Consider the following 20,615-nt stretch of genomic DNA (forward strand, 5'->3'; position numbering starts at 1 on the left):
GTATTTGAGTAAATGTAAAATATCTGCTGTGATTGTTTTGATGAAGTCTGATAGAAACAAATGCAAATTATATTTTTCCTTCAAATAGTTTGTGACATTATTAGGTTGAAACAATGTGACTTACATACACACAAAGTTATTTAGATGATGTCAATGACATGAATGTGAGTCATCATTTGGTCATTATAAAAATAAATCTCTATTAGTTGTTGGGTCTTTAAGTCTACAGCTGCCAGGCTGAGGAAAGTAGGGGCCATTCGTTACATTTTGCCAATCAAACTGCCTGGAGTTTTGGGGTACCAACATAAAAATTTAATATGAAGCAAGAGAAAATAATCAGAAAGAGGGAAACTGGAAAATAAAACCATAGAGCAATGGTTGAAAATGTGCAAAAAGGACACTCAGAGGTGAGATGTGAGTTGTCTCCAAGCACCTGAAGAGATTTCATATGGACATGTGGAATTAGGAAAGGAGTGTGATATTACACTTCATATCCACACAATGAAGGACAGGCAGAGCTCCAATGAAAGGTATAAGCAAATATTTAAAAATGGGCCAAACCTAGGAATGCTACAGAGGACTAGATATTTTTTCTAGCTTACCCTTCAAACATAAGATTCTAATTTCATGAACTTTAAAAAATTATTTTTATTTGTTTTATTTTATTGAAAATAGATTTTTTCTCACATAATAAATCCTGATTATGTTTTCCCTTGTTCTACTCCTCTGAATTCCTGTCCTCCTATCCAGATGCACCCCTCTCTGTCTCTCATTAGAAAACATACAGGCTTCTAGGAAATGATAGTAAAATAAATCAAAATAAGATTAAGCAAAAACTAACACATTAGAATAGAATAAAGCAAACAAACCAAAGGAAGATGAACCCAAGAAAAGGTACAAGAAACTGATATAGTTACAGAGACCCGCTTTGTCATACACTGAGGAATCCCATAAAAACTCAAAACTTAAGCCATCACACACACACACACACACACACACACACACACACACACACACACACCCTGCAGGGTAAAAAAGAGAGAAGGAAAAATACAAATAAAATAAAAAATAAGATAAGCTCTAAAAAGGAAGAAAGAAATAGAGAAATGAGAAGAGAAGGAAAGAAAAGGAAAGAAAGGAAGAGCAAAGCCACGCCAAGCCACGCCACGCCACACCGCGCCACACCGCGCCACGCCGTGACATAACTTATGAGACAAGGGGCCTCCTAAGATGCTGCAGAGTTCCTTTTCTGCTGGCCGTCTACTACTGGGCACGGGGCCTTCCCTTAAGAGTACTTCATTTCCCCATTGAGCCTCCCTTGGAGAAAGCTACATTTTCACTCACCAGTGGTTATCAGCTAGAGATAGGGTTAGAGAAGCGTTAGGGACAGAGGCAGGCGGCCTCTTCTCTTTTTAGTTCTAGGGCGTCATCTCATACAACTCTCTCGGGTCTTGTGCATGTTGTCTCAGTCTCCGTGAGTTCATAGTGCCTCAATCTTGTTGATGTTTCCTTGTTTCCCTGGTGTCCTTTAGCCCCTCGGGCTCCTACACTCCTTCTGTCCCCTCTTCTGCAAGGTTCCCTGAGCTCTGAGGGGAGGGATTTGATGGAGACATTCTGTTAAAGTCCGAGTGTCCCGAACTGTCTCACTCACTGCGCGGTGTCTGGCTGTGGGTCTCTGTATTGATTCCCATCTGCTGCAGGAGGAAGCTTCTCTGGTGGTAGCTGAACAAGGCGATGATCAAGGAGGGATATATTAGAATGCCACCACTTAATCTTTCCACGTTAAGTAGGATGCTGATTTATCTGAATTTTATTACTACAGTTTTTTAGAACAGTAATATTTGGTTTTACCATACATAGGTCCCTGGGCTATCTAGTCTCAGGTCACCCAAGCAGTGTCAGGTATGGGTTCTATCTTGTGGAGTAGCCTCAAGTCAAATCAGATTGGTTGGTCACATACATGCTGTGCCACCATTGCACTAGCTTATCTTGTAGGCAGGGCACCATTGTAAATCAAAGGGTTTGTAGCTGGGTTGGTGTTTACATGTCTCCTTTGGCATCATGCAGAATACCTTCATATACCCCAAAGAATGGAACATCGTGAGTGAAGGCTTTATATAGGCAGGATCTTGACTATTCCCTGTTTAAGGAGTTGGGTAGGCATTATCTTCAACAGTGGGGATTTGCTGTCAGTTTGTGGAGAACAACCTAAAGTCTGGGCAATAGCCTAGGTTATTTGGGGATTCTGATGGGACTCCTTTGGCCAAAAACTTAATGAGATGTAACCCAATCTCAGGACTGGATATTCCATTTGATAACAAGAGATGTCCACTTGGATTCTGTCTCCTGATTACTTGGCATTTTTTAATATTACCTTCATATATGTATGTATTTTAGGTCTTTTTATTGTATTAAATTTCCACACTACCCTTCAGATGGCTCTTAATTTTAGCTGTCTCTCCCCATATTCCCTCCCTTATCTCTCTCTTCCCTCTCCACTTGATTTTCCCATTCCACTACCCCTATTCATACACAATCATTTATTTTATTTCTATTTCCTAGGGAGATTTAACTATTCTATTCTCACCTTTCAGTCCCTTATTCTATACACAAGCTCTGTGCTATTGATTGTATCTTGGTTATTACTGAATTAACAAATAATAGCCACATATAAGGGAATCCATAACATATTTTGCCTTTCTGGGTCTGGGTCACTTCACTCAGGATGGGTTTTTTTTTTTTTTGGTTCCATTTATTTATCTTTGAATTCCATCATTTTATCTTTGGTGGTTGCGTAATATTCCATTGTGTAAATGTACCATAATTTTTTATTTGTTCATCTGTTGAGGAACGTCTACGTCTTTTCAAATTTCTGGCTATTATGCATAGATCAGCTGTGAACTTGGTTGAGTGTGTGTCTGTAGTAGGGTGGAGCTTCCTTCCGTTGGGTATTTACCTGACAATGCTGTAACTGGAGTTTGATGAAGATTGGTTTCCATTTTCCCGAGGAACTATCACACTGATTTCCAGAGCATCTGTACAAATTTTCAGTCTTACCAGAAATGGGGGAGTTGTTCCACTTCCTCCATATCCTTACCAGCATGAGTTAGCTGTTGCTATATATATATATATATTTATTCGATATATTTTTTATTTACATTTCAAATGATTTCCCCCTTTATAGCCCCCCACTCCCCGAAAGTCCCGTAAGCCCCCTTCTCTCCCCCTGTCCTCCCACCCACCCCTTCCCACTTCCCCATTCTGGTTTTGCCGAATACTGCTTCACTGAGTCTTTCCAGAACAAGGGGCCACTCCTCCTTTCTTCTTGTACCTCATTTGATGTGTGGATTATGTTTTGGGTATTCCAGTTTTCTAGGGTAATATCCACTTATTAGTGAGTGCATACCATGATTCACCTTTTGAGTCTGGGTTACCTCACTTAGTATGATGTTCTCTAGCTCCATCCATTTGCCTAAGAATTTCATGAATTCATTGTTTCTAATGGCTGAATAGTACTCCATTGTGTAGATATACCACATTTTTTGCATCCACTCTTCTGTTGAGGGATACCTGGGTTCTTTCCAGCATCTGGCAATTATAAATAGGGCTGCTATGAACATAGTAGAGCATGTATCCTTATTACGTGGTGGGGAATCCTCTGGGTATATGTCCAGGAATGGTATAGCAGGATCTTCTGGAAGTGAGGTGCCCAGTTTTCAGAGGAACCAGACTGATTTCCAGAGTGGTTGTACCAATTTGCAACCCCACCAGCAGTGGAGGAGTGTTCCTCTTTTTCCACACCCTCTCCAATACCTGCACTCTCCTGAATTTTTAATCTTAGCCATTCTGACTGGTGTAAGGTGAAATCTCAGGGTTGTTTTGATTTGCATTTCCCTAATGACTAATGAAGTTGAGCATTTTTTTTCTTTTTTTTATTATTCGATATATTTTTTTATTCGATATATTTTTTATTTATATTTCAAATGATTTCCCCTTTTCTAGCCCCCCACTCCCCGAAAGTCCCGTAAGCCCCCTTCTCTCCCCCGTCCTCCTACCCACCCCTTCCCACTTCCCCGTTCTGGTTTTGCCGAATACTGCTTTACTGAGTCTTTCCAGAACAAGGGGGCAACTCTTCCTTTCTTCTTGTACCTCATTTGATGTGCGGATTATGTTTTGGGTATTCCAGTTTTCTAGGTTAATATCCACTTATTAGTGAGTGCATACCATGATTCACCTTTTGAGTCTGGGTTACCTCACTTAGTATGATGTTCTCTAGCTCCATCCATTTGCCTAAGAATTTCATGAATTCATTGTTTCTAATGGTTGAATAGTATTCCATTGTGTAGATATACCACATTTTTTGCATCCACTTTTCTGTTGAGGGATATCTGGGTTCTTTCCAGCATCTGGCAAGTTGAGCATTTTTTAAGATGCTTCTCCGCCATCCGAAGTTCTTCAGGTGAGAATTCTTTGTTTAACTCTGTACCCCATTTTTAAAAGGGTTGTTTGGTTTTCTGGAGTCTAACTTCTTGAGTTCTTTATATATATTGGATATTAGCCCTCTATCTGATGTAGGATTGGTGAAGATCTTTTCCCAATTTGTTGATTTGTCCTCTTGATGGTGTCCTTTGCCTTACAGAAACTTTGTAATTTTATGAGGTCCCATTTGTCAATTCTTGCTCTTAGAATTAGAGCATACGCTATTGGTGTTCTGTTCAGAAACTTTCACCCTGTACCGATGTCCTCAAGGGTCTTCCCCAGTTTCTCTTCTATTAGCTTCAGAGTGTCTGGCTTCATGTGGAGGTCCTTGATCCATTTGGATTTGAGCTTAGTACAAGGAGACAAGGATGGATCAATTCGCATTCTTCTGCATGCTGACCTCCAGTTGAACCAGCACCATTTGTTGAAAAGGCTATCTTTTTTCCATTGGATGCTTTCAGCCTCTTTGTCGAGAATCAAGTGGCCATAGGTGTGTGGGTTCATTTCTGGATCTTCAATCCTGTTCCATTGATCCTCCTGCCTGTCACTGTACCAATACCATGCAGTTTTTAACACTATTGCTCTGTAGTATTGCTTGAGGTCAGGGATACTGATTTCCCCAGATTTTCTTTTGTTGCTGAGAATAGTTTTAGCTATCCTGGGTTTTTTTGTTGTTCCAGATGAATTTGATAATTGCTCTTTCTAACTCTGCGAAGAATTGAGTTGGGATTTTGATGGGTATTGCATTGAATCTGTATATTGCTTTTGGCAAAATGGCCATTTTAACTATATTGATTCTACCGATCCATGAGCATGGGAGGTTTTCCCATTTTTTGAGGTCTTCTTCCATTTCCTTCTTCAGAGTCTTGAAGTTCTTGTCATACAGATCTTTCACATGTTTGGTAAGAGTCACCCCAAGATACTTTATACTGTTTGTGGCTATTGTGAAGGGGGTCATTTCCCTAATTTCTTTCTCAGCTTGCTTATCCTTTGAGTATAGGAAGGCCACTGATTTGCTTGAGTTGATTTTATAACCTGCCACTTTGCTGAAGTTGTTTAGTAGCTGTAGGAGTTCTCTAGTAGACTTTTTTGGGTCACTTAGGTAGACTATCATGTCATCTGCAAATAATGATAGTTTGACTTCTTCTTTTCCGATTTGTATCCCTTTGATGTCCTTATGTTGCCGAATTGCCCGAGCTAGTACCTCAAGTACAATATTGAAAAGATAAGGAGAAAGGGGGCAGCCCTGTCTGGTCCCTGATTTTAGTGGGATTGCTTCAAGTTTCTCTCCATTTAGTTTGATGCTGGCTACAGGTTTGCTGTATATTGCTTTTACTATGTTTAGGTATGGGCCTTGAATTCCTGTTCTTTCCAAGACTTTAAGCATGAAAGGATGCTGAATTTTGTCAAATACTTTTTCAGCATCCAATGAAATGACCATGTGGTTTTTTTTCTTTGAGTTTGTTTATGTAGTGGATTGCATTGATGGATTTCCTATATTGAACCAACCCTGCATTCTCGGGATAAAGCCTACTTGATCGTGGTGGATGTTCGTTTTGATGTGTTCTTGCATTCGGTTGGCAAGAATTTTATTGAGTATTTTTGCATCGATGTTCATAAGGGAAATTGGTCTGAAGTTCTCTTTCTTTGTTGGATCTTTGTGTGGTTTTGGTATCAGTGTAATTGTGGCTTCGTAGAAGGAATTGGGTAGTGTTCCTTCTGTTTCTATTTTGTGGAATTGTTTGAAGAGTATTGGTGTTAACTCTTCTTTGAAGGTTTGATAGAATTCTGCACTGAAACCATCTGGTCCTGTGCTTTTTTTGGTTGGAAGACTTTCTATGACTCCTTCTATTTCTTTGGGCGTTATGGGACTGTTTAGATGATTTATTTGGTCCTGATTTAATTTTGGTATTTGATATCTGTCAAGGAAATTGTCCATTTCCTCCAGATTCTACAGTTGTGTTGAGTACAGGCTCTTGTAGTAGGATCTGATGATTTTTTGGAATTCCTCAGTTTCCGTTGTTATATCTCCCTTTTCCTTTCTGAGTTTGTTAATTTGGATACTTTCTCTGTGCCCTTTGGTCAGTCTGGCTAAGGGTTTATCTATCTTGTTGATTTTCTCAAAGAACCAGCTCCTGGTTTTGTTGATTCTTTGTATGGTTCTCTTTGTTTCTACTTGATTGATTTCAGCCCTGAGTTTGATGATTTCCTGCCTTCTACTCCTCCTGGGTGAAATAGCTTCTTTTTGTTCCAGGGCTTTCAGGTGTGTCATTAAGCTGGAAATGTATGCTCTCTTCATTTTCTTTTTGGAGGCACTCAGGGCTATGAGTTTTCCTCTTAGCACTGCTTTCATTGTGTCCCATAGATTTGGGTATGTTGTGTTTTCATTTTCATTGTGTTCTAAAAAGTCTTTAATTTCTTTCTTTATTTCTTCCTTGACCAAGGTATCATTGAGTAGAATATTGTTCAGTTTCCACGTGTATGTGGGTTTTCTGTTGTTTTTGTTGCTATTGAAGACCACTTTTACTCCATAGTGATCTGATAGGAGGCCTGGGATTAGTTCGATCTTCTTATATTTGTTGAGGTCTGTCTTATGACCAATTATATGGTCGATTTTGGAGAAGGTACCCTGAGGTGCTGAGAAAAAGGTATATTCTTTTGCTTTAGGATAGAATGTTCTATATATATCTGTTAAATCTAATTGGTCCAAAGCTTCAATTAGTTTCATTGTGTCCCTGTTTAGTTTCTGTTTTCCTGATCGGTCCATTGAGGAAAGTGCAGTGTTGAAGTCACCCACAATTATTGTGTTAGGTGCAATGTGTGCTTTGAGCTTTAATAAAGTTTCTTTTACAAAAGAGGGTGCCCTTGCATTTGGAGCATAGATGTTCAGGATTGAGAGTTCTTTTTGTTGCATTTTTCCTTTGACCAGCAAGAAGTGTCCCTCAGAGTCTCTTTTGATGACTTTGGGTTGAAAGTCAATTTTACCTGATAATAAAATGTCTGCTTCAGCTTGTTTCCTGAGACCATTTGCTTGTAAAATTGTCTTCTAGCCTTTTACTCTAAGGTAGTGTTTGTCTTTGACCCTGAGGTGTGTTTCCTGTAAGCAGCAAAATGTAGGGTCCTGTTTACGTATCCAGTCAGTTAGTCTATGTCTTTTTATTGGGGCATTGAGTCCATTGATGTTAAGAGATATTAAGGAATAGTGATTGTTACTTCCTGTCATTTTTGACGTTATTTTTTAAATTTGATTGGTTAACTTCTTTTGGGTTTGATGAAAGGTTACTATCTTGCTTTTTCCAGGGTGAAGTTTCCCTCCTTGTATTGGTGTTTTCCTCCTATTATCCTTTGTAGGGCTGGGTTTGTGGATAGATATTGGGTAAACTTGGTTTTGTCATGGAATATCTTAGTTTCTCCATCTATGGTGATTGAGAGTTTTGCTGGATATAGTAGTTTTGGCTGGCATTTGTGTTCTCTTAGAGTCTGCATGAGATCTGCCCAGGATCTTCTAGCCTTCATAGTCTCAGGTGAAAAGTCTGCTGTGATTCTGATAGGTCTTCCTTTATATGTTACTTGGCCTTTTTCTCTTACTGCCTTTAATATTCTTTCTTTGTTTAGTACATTTGGTGTTTTGTTTATTATGTGATGGGAAGTATTTCTCTTCTGGTCCAGTCTGTTTGGAGTTCTGTAGGCTTCTTGTATATTCATGGGCATCTCTCTCTTTAGGTTAGGGAAGTTTTCTTCCATAATTTTATTGAAGATATTTGCTGGCCCTTTAAGTTGTAAATCTTCACTCTCATCTATGCCTATAATCCTTAGGTTTGGTCTTCTCATTGTGTCCTGGATTTCCTGGATATTTTGGGTTACAAGCTTTTTGCATTCTGCATTTTCTTTAACTGTTGAGTCCATGGTTTCTATGGTATCTTCAGCATCTGAGATTCTTTCTTCTATCTCTTGTATTCTGTTGTTGATATTTGCATCTCTGTCTCCTGATTTCTTCCCAAGGCTTTCTATCTCCAAAGTTGTCTCCCTTTGAGTTTTCTTAGTTGTTTCTACTTCTGATTTTAGGTCCTGGATGGTTTTTCTTAGCTCCTTCACTTGCTTGTTTATGCTTTCCTGTAATTCTTTAAGAGATTTTTGTGTTTCCTCTTTCATGACCTCAGCCTGTTGACCAAAGTTCTCCTGTATTTCTTTAAGTGTTTTTTGCGTTTCCTCATTATTGGCTTTTGTATTCTCCTGGATTTCTTTCAATGATTTTTTTGTTTCCCTTGCAAGGGCTTCTAACTTTTGATCCATTTTCTCCTGAATTTCTTTAAGTATGTCCTTCATGTGTTCCTGTACCAGCATCATGACCAGTGATTTTAAATCCAAATCTTGTTTTACTGGTGTGATGGGGTATCCAGGGCATTCTGGTAAAGGGGAATTGGGTTCAGATGTTGCCATATTGCCTTGATTTCTGTTAGTGACGTTCCTGCGTTTGCCTTTTGCCATCTAGTTCTCACTGGTGTTAGTTGGTCTTGTCAATGCTGGACTCACCAGTGCAAGCTGCCCCTTCCCAGGTGGCCTCTGGTGCACAGCTTACCTCCTGCACTGCCTGGAGACAGGGTGCTGTTGTCCAGGCTGTTCAGATCCCAAAGCAGGCACCTGAAGGCTCCTGCTTAGGCCGGCTGGATTCACCGGGAGCACACCGACTTCTCCCCACTGGCCGCCTGAAGCCCCTCTTGCCTCTTGCAGGACCTGAAGATGTGGTGTTGACGCCCAGGCTGATCTGGCAGAGACACTTTTTTAGCTGTTGCTATATTAATCTTAGTTATTCTGATGGTTGTAAGATGAAATATCAAAATAGTTTTGATTTGTAGTTCCTTTGTGACTAACGATGTTGAAATTTTATGTGTTTCTTAGCCACTTGAGATTTCTCTTTTAAGATTCACTGTTTAGATCTGTACTCCCTTTAAAATTTGATTATTATTGGTTTTTTTGATATTTAGTTTTTGAATTTTTAAATATATATTTGGCATTAACCCTCTATTGGATGTATAATTGGTAAAATCTTTCCCCATTAAGTAGGATGCTGCTTTATCTGAATGACCATATAGAAATGGCATATAGAAACTTTTCAGTTTCATGTGGCTCAAAGGATTAATTATTGATCTTAGTGCCTGTGCTAATGATGTTCTATTCGGAAAGTCTCCTCCTGTGCCAATGAGTTTAAGGCTATTCCTCACTTCCTCTTCTATCATGTTTAGTGTAGCTGGTTTTATGTTGAGTTTTTTGATTCATTTGAAGTTGAGTTTTGTGCAGGGTGATAAGTATGGGTCGATTTGGATTCTTCTACATGTAAATGTAGGGCTACTGGTTTCTTTGAGTTAATTTTGTATCCAGCCACTTTGCTGAAGATGTTTATTAGCCATAGGAGTTCACTGGTAGAATTTTTGGGGTTGTTTATGAATACTATCATATCATCTGCAAATAGCAATATTTTGACTCCTTTTTTTCTAATTTGTATCTCCTTGATCTCCTTTAGTTATCTTACTTGCTCTGGCTAGAACTTTAAGTACTGTATTGATTAGATACGGAGAGTGGGAAGTCTTGTCTTGTCACTGTTTTTAGTGGAATTACTTTAAGTTTCTCTCTGTTTAGTTTGATGTTGGATATTGGCTGGCTGTATATTGGATATTGGCTGGCTGTATATTGCTTTTATTATGTTTAGAAATTTGCTTTATGTCTGTGATCTTATCATGAGGGGTGTTGGATTTTGTCAGAGGCTGTTCTGAGAGGAGATTGTTTTACATAAAGAATGTATTCCTTTGGCATCCTTTTATTGTCTAATTGTTCTCCAGAGAACCAGATAACACTATTAAAAAAATGGGATACAGAGCTAAACAAAGAATCTCAACTGAGGAATACTGAATGGCTAAGAAGCACCTAAAGAAATATTCAACATCCTTAGTCATCAGGGAAATGCAAATCAAAACAACCCTGAGATTCCACCTCACACCAGTCAGAATGGCTAATATAAAAAAGCTCAGGAGACAGCAGGTGCTGGTGAGGATGTGGAGAAAGAGCAACACTTGTCCACTGCTGATGGGATTGCAAGCTAGCATAACCACTCTGGAAATCAGTTTGGCAGTTCCTCAGAAAATTGGACGTAGTACTACCTGAGGACACAGATATACCCCTCCTGGGCATATACCCAACATGTAATAAGGACACAGGATCCACTATGTTTATAGCAGCCATATTTATAATAAGCAGAAGCTAGAAAGAACATAGATGTTTCTCAAAAGAGGAATGAATACAGAAAATGTGGTACGTTTACACAATGGAGTACTACTCAGCTATTAAAAACAATGACTTAATGAAATTCACAGGCAAATGGATAGAACTAGAATATATCATCCTGAGTGAGGTAACCCAATTACAAAAGAATACACATAGTATGCTCTCACTGATAAGTGGATATTAACCCAGAAGCTCAAAATACCCAAGACACAATTCACAGATCACATCAAGCTCAAGAAGAAGAAAGACCAAAGTATGGATACTTTTGGTCCTTCTTAGAAGGGAGATCAAAATTCCCATGGGAGGAGATACAGAGACAAAATGTGGAGCAGAGACTGAAGGAAAGGCTATCCAGAGACTGTCCCAGCTGGGGATCTATCCCATATACAGTTACCAAATCCATACACTACTGTGGATGCCAACAAGTGCTTGCTGACAGGAGCCTGATCTCTCTGTCTCCTGAGAGGCTCTGCCAGTGCCTGACAAATACAGAGGTGGATGCTATCAGCTAATCATTGGACTGAACACAGGGTCCTCAATGGAGGAGCTAGAGAAAGAACCCAAGGAACTGAATGGGTTTGCAATCCCATAGGAAGAGCAACAATATGAACCAACCAGAGCTCCCACAGACTAAACCAGTGACCAAAGAGTACACATAGAGGGACCCATGGCTCTAGCTGCATATGTAGCAGAGGATGGCCTTATCAGACATCAGTGAGAGAAGAGGCCCTTGGTTCTGTGATGGCTCGATGCCCCAGTGTAGGGGAATGCCAGGACGGGGAAGTGTGAGTGAGTGGGTTGGTGAGGGAATTGGGGGTGGGAGAGGAGTTTTTCACAGGGGAAAGGAGAAAAGGGATAACACTTGAAATGTAAAAAAAGAAAATACCTAATTAAAAAAGTATCCCCCCCCCACTCCAAGAATGTATTCTAAGTTGTAAATTCTGGCTTTCTATTTCAGAAGCAATTAACTCATGACACATGAAGACTGGCTAAGTTCTAATTGTAGTTTTATTATCAGAGAGGACTTAAGTAGCAGTCCTATTATAAAGGGCTTAATAATTCCGAGTATATTTTAGAATCTCCTATAGAATCATCATTAGGAATTAAGAAATCATCTATTTGTCTATATAGCATCACTATAAGACAGTATGTCTTTGTTGATTGGGAGAAAATCTGCCCAAATAGGGTGGCTAATTCCATGGGATTATATATTAATTTAATTTAATAATGACAGGCAGTAATCAATAGCAGTAATCAAATCCTAAAAATGTCCCCGCTTCTTGCCTACCTGCAAGGGCTCATTGATCTCAGTCCACAGTCTATGGTGAAACCATCTTAGGAAGATCACCTGCTAGTCTTTAACTTTTCTTAGATAGCTTATGGCATAAAATAGTCTGTAAATATCAGTTAGGTCCATTTGGTTTATAATGCCGGTATATCTCTATTTAGTTTTTGTCTGGATGACTTGTCTGTTGGTGAGAATGTGGTATTAACGACTATCACTATCAGTGTGTGAGGGTCAATGTGTGATTTAAGCTGTATTTCTTTTACAAATTTGGGTGCCCTTGTGTTTTGGAGCATAGATATTAAGAATTAAAATGTCATGTTGATGAGCTTTACCTTTGATGAATATGTATCATTCTTCACCATCTTTTCTGATTAGTTTTAGTTTGACACTCTTTTGTCATATATTAAAATGGTTACTCTAGCTTGATTTTTAGGTCCATTTGCTTGGGATATCTGTTTTCATCTTTTTTTTTATTCGATATATTCTTTATTTACATTTCAAATGATTTCCCCTTTTGTTTTCATCTTTTTACCTGGAGGTGATATCTTTCCTTGATGTTGAGGTGTGTTTCTTGGAGAGCAGAAGCATGAGCCCTATTTTTGTCCTTTATATTAGGCTGTGTCTTTTTACTGGGGGGAATAGAGATCACTGGTATTGGGAAATATCAACACACAATATTTCTTGATTTCTGTTATGCTGTTGTTGTTGTTGTTGCCCTCTTTTGATTTGTTGGTTTGGCATTATTTATTCTTTGTGTTTTCTTGGGTCTGGTTAACCTCTGTTTTCCTTCTCGTATCTTATATAAGACTGGATTTATAGATAGAAATTGCTGAAATTTTCTTTTATCATGCAATATTCTATTTTCTCCATATATTATGATTGAAAGTTTTCTTGGATATAGCAGTCTATGCTAGCATCTGTGTTCTCTTAGAGTCTATGAATATCTGTCCAGGATTTCTGGCTTTTAGAATATCCACTGACAAGTTAGAGGTTATTTTGATAGGACTACCTTTATATGTTATTGGTCTTTTTCCCTTACTCTTTTTTTATGTATGTTTAGTGTTTTGATTATTATGTGTGGATAGGAGTTTATTTCTTAGTGTTCAAAACTTCCTGGATGTTTTGTGTCAGAATTATTTTATTCAACATTTTCTTTGGACAAGGTATCTAATTCTTTATTGTTTCTTCCATGCCCAAAATTATCTCTTTCATTTCTTGTATTCTATTGGTGAGGCTTACCTCTAATATTCCTCTTTGAGTTCCTAAATTTTTAATTTCCAGATTTCCCCCTGTTTGTAATTTCTTAATTGATTTAGCCTATGGTCTGTTTTATTCATTTAGTTCCACTGTTTGTGTTTTCATAGATTTCTTGAAAGGATTTACTAATTCATATTTAAGAACTTCTAAAATATCCATAAAGGGTATTTTAAGTTTTTTTTTTAATCTTGTACTTCAGTTATGTTTAATTTCAAAGGGCCGTCTATGGTAAGGTTGCTGGACTCTAGTGGGGATATATTGCCCAGGCCGTGTTTGGTTGTGTTTTTATGCTGGCTGGCATCAAGGCATTGGATTTAGAAAAACTGTAATTTTAGGTGCTGGTATCTTGTCTTGTTTTTCTTCGATGGGTGGTTTTTCCTTGTTTTTTTTTTTTTTTTCTGCCTTCTCTGGTTCTGAGAGGGGTTATGGATGTGGTTTGCCTTGCTGGGAATTCTTCTGGGGTTCTGACTGGTATATCCACTGGGCACGGGTCCAGGTAAAATGTGCCTTTAGGTATTGGGAGCTGATACTTAGGAATGGGTATGTGTTAGGAGGGGACCTGGGTGGGTCTATAGGAGACAGGAAATCAGGGTGTTTCACCAGGATCTGCTTAGTCTTTTAGGAATGGAGACAGAGAGTGAAGAGGGGCCACAACAGGTAGTCTGTTACAAGACCTAGGGATGAGACTGGGGATTGGGTTTGGAGGAGAGGAAGGAGAGGAAGGAGAGGAAGAAGAGTGGAAATCTGAAGCTTGCCTACTTGAGTCAGTGGCCTACTTGCCTCTCTGGCAGACTTGGCTGGTGGTTTCCCAGGGAATATCTGCTGGAGTTGGGGGCTCGTGCAATGGGATGAGTGGGAAGAAAGGTTTCTGTCTGTTTTATCTCTGGAGATGGACATGGAGAAAAGGGAAGGCTATAGTAAGTTGTCTTCTACAAAGCTAGGGGTGAGGCTGTGTGATTGGACACTTGGAGGAACAGAGGAAAGGTGAAGATCTGCACTACCCACTTTCTTGGTTGGAGTCTAATTTTAATTTTTTAAAAAATATGCAGCATATTAATGATATTCCCTAAGCCTTTCAAGGCTCATCTAGAAGAAATATGGGATGGACTTATAGCAGATATGCCTGGTCTCCTTTGACATGGGCCTCTAAGTAAATTATTCAAAATCTGTCCCTAGAACCAATTCAAGCTGCCTAGATCTTTGGGTCACAGAGCAAACTTTAGTCTTTTGTTCTTGATTCTGCAACCACACTCATTTGAAAAGATGACAGTTGAAACAGAGTTTTGCCAGCAGAGTATGATGAAAACAAGCTTGGAAGAAGAGTTCAAGGTAACAAGTTCGAGTTCTTCAGCCTGAGGCAATCTTAACTCCATCTGGAGGCAATTTTAATTTATGACTATAGTTTTAGTCACCGTAACTTTAGAATTTGATTTACTTAATTATTTCAGTGATGCTAGTTTCTTGGACAACAACAGCATCAACAGCAAACCCCCCAGTTACTCTGGTGCCTTTCAGCTTGAAAATTTTAATCCACAGTGACTCAGGGAGATCATGGCTAGTTCACACTAGTTCAGGAAAAGTTAGTTGGCATGTGACATACATGTTTTGGTTATTTTCTGTATGAATCATAACATAGTTCTTGATGATAAATAGGGGAGACACAACAACAAAAGGCCACAACATCACTGTGTATGGGAATGATACACAAGAGTAAACAAGGGCAGACCCGTGACTCGGCAGCAGAACACATGCAAGTGGGACTGTAACTCTACAACAGAGCACACCCAAGGGCCTGTACTTGATTCTCAGTGCTTCAAAAGCACAAAAGGAAATAAAAAAATTCTTTCATGTTTCATGTAGAAAGAGAACTGATGGTATTTTAAGGGTTAAGGCTAATTTTGAGGACTTGTGTCAGTGTAATGAATACCCGGCTCAGGCTACTTAAGTAGACTTCTATGCTTACTTGACTTGCAGCATTGAAAATTCAAGGGCAAGTTCAGGTGGTCCATTTTCTAGCTGGTTTATGCTAAGAGTGGCAGATGTCAGGAGTTCATGGTGTGGTATATGTAGTTGCCGTGGCTTGGGAAGGGGTAGAGAGAAGAGGATGATGGGTGGGATTACCCTTGCCCCTTTCATGGGTGGGGTTACACCTGTTCCTTTCATCACAGGTCTCCATGGGAATCAGTGTGCTGCAGGGACAGTTCCTTACCTCCCAGATGTCTCACTTCTCACTGGCACCCTCCTAGGGATAAGCCTATAGTCACAGTGGATCCTTGCATTCTCAGACTACAGAAAGACACATTAAATGAAGTTTATAAAGCAAGACAGTAAATGTCAATCACTCTGTAAGCATCCAGAGAGTGATTATTATTAAGATTAAGACTGTCACTATCAAATTAAATATGGGTCACAGTCCCATGGGTGGATCCCCTGCCTTAGGAAACAAACAAGTATACAAGCCTTTATCCAGAGAGGACAATGTGCCTGGATTGGAGTGCTCACCTGACTTGCTTTCTGTGAAGAAAAAATATGCTTTGAGTCTTCCAAAAGCTGTTCATCTCCTTCACTTTAATCTCTGTGGCTCATACTCAGAGGTTAGTGTCCAGTGAGATGTTCAGACAAAGGCGTTCACACCAGTGACATGACATACAGGTGGTCCTGTGTGCAGGTCTTTCAAAGGCCCTTCCTCTCTACTTGCATGTTCCATGCTGTGGATGTCATGTGACATTCACGTTGACTGTATTGAGATGGTATGTAGGATGAATGTCATGTCCCTGAGAGACATCCTGGAGTTCTCGCTGTTGATGCTGTGAAGGTGACTTTATTTGGCAACTAGGTCTTCACAGCTACAGCAAGGATGAAATGTATCATGTATCACTCTATCATAGGATAGAGTGGATCCTAATGCACTGTGATTGGTGCCCTTATAAAAGGATAATTAGGGTATAGTCGCAGTGATGTCAGCTGTGTGCAGATAGAACAGAGCTGCTACTAAAACATCTCAGGGCACCAGTCAGGTTTCCAGAACAGATGAGCATTTGAATCTGAAGACTGGGAGAAGATGCTTCTCCCAGTGTGAATGGGCTCTATTGTTCCCTGCTGACCCTTGGCCCTGGGCCTGAGTCATTTTGTGTTTGAATGATTGTGTTGTGGGTTTACATGTTTAAAGTTTTGTTTTAGAGTTCTGGTTAAGACCATTCTTGAGTTCACTCTTTAGAGTTGAGTACCTTTTCTAAATACATAACAAAAATAGCAAAAGTATATTTAAAGTATTAAGGAGTTATATTTTGAAAGGTTTAGTAACTCCTACTGTCAGCTGAAGAGTTATTGGTGATTGCTATGGAAGAGAGGTGTCAGTTTTTTTAGGAATGTAGTCTCTGAGAAGCTTCCCCTGTACCAGTACATGACTCTATAGTCTGCACATACTGGCAGAGCTGAGTAGACTCAGTGGGTTTAAAAGGAGAACATATAGTTGTGCATGCATGTAGGGGGAGGCAGGAGTGGTGGGAAGACCTTGGAAGGAGTTGGAGGAGAGAGTGCGGGGGTTTGAACAAAACATATATTATTTATAAAATTATAAAACTATGCAGTAACAATTATATCTTGAAAAAGTATGCAAAAATGAGCATGAAAACACATTTTCATGAAGGAGAAGTAGGATTCTTGAAAATAAAAATGTGATTATTTAGATGAAACTTAGAGAAGATAATGTTTTAATACTGAGAAAATGGATTAATTGGGCATCAGCAATGAAGAAACCAACTGTAGTGGGTCCATGGCCTTACTATACCTGAGGCTTGTGTTGATGTTTGCTGCTTTTGCTGCCACTGAGGGTCATTTGGATGTCTGTGGTCTGGGCTGCATCCTGAGACCTGGGGCCATGCTGCTACCAGGGCCAAACTGATCTGAGAGACTTGTGCTTCCACTTGAGGTCATAGTGATGGCCTGGACCCAGCTGTTGATGTCTGGGTCTGTGGTCCTGCTGTAGTTGGGATCTGTATTGAGGTTTGTGGCCTAAGTTACACCAAGGGGCATGCAGATGTCAGTGGTCTGGGCTACTTACTTGACACATGCGGATGTCTGAGGACCATGGTTGCTACTGGGGGATGTACTGATTTGAGTGGCTTGCACTGCTACTTGAGGCCATGGTGACATCTGGGCCCATGTTACTTAAGGGTACCAGGTCTTGGAAAACAATGGTGTGACACAGTTCCCACCCATGGTTGCTGTAGGCATAAGGCTTGTTTGCATAGTAGTGTATATATTTTTCATGTTCTGGAGAATATTTTCCTTGACAAGGTTATCAGGGAATGCTCTCCCAGCCAAGGTTAATGACTCCATGATATTAGAAATAGCATGAGTCTGGGAAGTGAAACTGTGTCTAATGTTCCTCAGCAAAATGGTATTGCTGTGATCTTTGGGACATACCTTAAGGCTGTGGGAAAGAACTCAGTAAACATGAGTTCAAGAATATATAAACAGGATTTTTCAACTATGTGAAATATAAGGATTCAATATGAATTTTATGGGGGCTTCATGGATCTGAAAGAACAGAGACAGCTGCACTAATGAGTCAATAAAGGGAAAGGAATAGTTAAAAAACAAGGGTCATGGTTCAAGCAATAAAGGAGCACCAGCAAGTAAGGGAGTGGTGATCTTAGAAAAGGATCCTATCTAGCTAAGCTTATTGCTTGTGTTTACATAGGCAGGCAGATCTCTAGGACTTGCTATATTAAAAACAAATACTTGCTGTCTTTTTCTGAGAATTAAGAGGCTAAGATCATAAAATATGTATGTATTGGATAATCAAAAGGGAACCTGGGTTAAATGACCAAATTGATGTGCAAATAAAAGACTGGACTTTGGTCTGCAAGAGCTGGGATATCCAGAGAGCTATTATAGCTCTTTTAGAATGTTTCTAGTAGGTTTTCTGAGTATGATTAGAAAACCCATGAGCTACCTAGAGAGCTGTCTAGAGAACTATCTTGAGCAGACCACAGAGCTGTTGTCAGCTTGCACCCATCACTGACTGTCGGACATAACCCTGTGACCATCAGTCACATAGGGCAAGGCCTGCCCCAGTCCCCTAGTATTCTGGCTGTACTTCACCCCCACAGTCGCCTGGCTACAGTCAGGTTTTCCCCACCCCAGTTACCTGGCAAAGCCAGGTAGCCTGGCCCACTATAAAAGGGGCTGTGTGGCCCCTCCTCACTCTCTTGTCCATGCTCTCTCCCTTGTCTCTTGCCCCCCTGCTTCCCCTATCTCCCCATTCTTTCCCCCTCTTTATGTCCATGGCCAGCTCTCACCCCTCTATCTCTTCTTCGTTTCTTTACTTTTCTATCTCTTTTCTTTCCCCCTACTTTTCTATAATAAAGCTTTAAAATCATGGGCTGTCTCCTCTTATCTAAGGCTGTTGGAGCAATGGAACAGGCCTCTCAGCATTTCTAGCTGACAGAAAGAAGACCAAGGTCTCACACCCCCAGCTGGGTCTCCCTCAACAGGTCCACAGGTCCACAACTGACTTTGAGTGATATCTTCCACTACTCCTAAACACCTCCTCCTCAGGATCCCTAGCCAAACTGAGGCAGGTCCTTGGCAGCAGGGGACCATATCTGGGTCATGTCTGGGTCTGTGGTTCTACTGTAGCCAGGGTCTGTGTTGATGTCTGAGGGTAAAGGCCATGAGTACTGTGCTGAGCTGGCCTCACTAATGTTTGGCACTCAGAAGAGCTGTCCCTGGTGGTGTTGGTGCTGGAGAGCTAGCCCCTCTTCTCACTGACTGAGAGCACTTGGGAGAGCTGGCTCCTTATCTGGGCAGTATAGGAAAGCTGGCCCTGCTTTTAAGGGTACAGGAGAGCTGATGAGCTGACCAACTCAACTATCATCCAGGTCCAGATCCTGGGCTTCTGAGATGGCCCACTATATTCCATCTATGAGCTGATGGAGTTTGTCCTGCAGAATTACAGCGTCAGGGTGTTCATGACTCAGGGTAACAGCAGGATGTTCTAGAGGAGTCTCAGTGACAATCCAGTATTGATGGCGTTGCAGATGTCAAAGGCCTCAAACCAGACCAGTGACTCATTGCAGTCAACATTTGCAAGTGAGCTCTTTGGACAAGAATGTACTGTGTGACAAACTACAGCTTCCATGGTGATATTTTTGTTTGCTTGTTTGCTTTATTTTGAAGGGAAGGTTACAAGGATGGAGGGCAGATATGGAAGGAGGGCAGATATGGAAGGAGGGCAGATATGGAAGAAGGGCAGATATGGAAGGAGGGCAGATATGGAAGGAGGGCAGATATGGAAGGACTGGGAAATGAATGAGATTGGGGTGCATGATGTGAAATTCACAAAGAATCAACGAAAACCAACCAAAAAAAAAAAAACCATAAAGAAAAATAGTAACCATAGAAAACTTGTTTTAAATCTAGGAAGTAAAAATAAATAATAAAAAAATAAATAAATCAAGGTTAAAGGGTAACAGAAAACACAAAAGAGAAGAATCACTCCAAATGTAAATGCATTATCACGATCAACAAGTAGTCAACACACCACAATAAGTGTAAACTCATTGAGAGCCTGTAGGGTTAATGTTGTCCCCTGTCCCCTCCAGCACAGGGCTCAGCAGCTTGGGGAGGCAGGACAATGGAGTTTTGACTGCACTTACCCCTCACTGTCACCAGGTGGGTGTTGGTTGGGTCATGGGAAGCCGCAGAACACTGCTCTGGGGGTGGGGAAGCACAGTCTGAGGTCCCAGGGACAGGAGACAGCCAGAGGTGGCTTGGGAGTCCCCAGCTAGTCAGGAGGCTGGAGCTATCTGATTCTCAGGCTCTTGAACACCCAGGCACTGCTGGGAGCCGTGGAAGAGTTGAGAATGAAGTGAGGGTCCAGGGGCTGCATCTAGCCAGGGGCTGAGGGAAAAGAGTGGGGAGCTCTGGCCGGATCCCTCGGGGAGAGAGTCCTTGTCTTGTTCATAGCAGCTTGGCTTGGTCACTGTGGCTGGGAGTGTAGAGAGGCCTTCCATGAGAGGCTAGACAGCAGCTCTTTCAGCAAAGGACTTCTCCCTGGCTCCCCATGGTGGATCCTGATGAACAGAGGCAGTTCATGGTTTTAAGGCATTTATTGTCATGGTGGAAAGTGGATGAGAAGCAATACCTGCTCTCAGGGTGGGCCTGAGGTTAAATACCTGTTACAACAGGGAGGAGTGTCTGGGAAAGAGAGCTGAACTGGCTAAGCCCTTCAGGCCTTTAAGCACCTCATTAAAATGGAGGTCTGTCTTGAGCCTAGGTGGCCTGTGGTCACTTCCTCTACCTG

At 40.6% G+C, this 20,615-nt stretch overlaps 1 non-coding gene across 1 annotated transcript; it reads left to right on the forward strand.

Moving 5' to 3' along the window:
* The first annotated feature begins 18,194 nt into the window (after positions 1 to 18,194).
* Positions 18,195 to 18,256, forward strand: LOC127683854 (U7 small nuclear RNA). The gene has a single exon (XR_007977644.1). It is a non-coding gene; the product is annotated as a U7 small nuclear RNA (small nuclear RNA).
* Positions 18,257 to 20,615: the final 2,359 nt, after the last annotated feature.

This window comes from Apodemus sylvaticus, chromosome 4, assembly GCF_947179515.1.
Source record: "Apodemus sylvaticus chromosome 4, mApoSyl1.1, whole genome shotgun sequence".
Lineage (NCBI taxonomy): Eukaryota > Metazoa > Chordata > Mammalia > Rodentia > Muridae > Apodemus > Apodemus sylvaticus.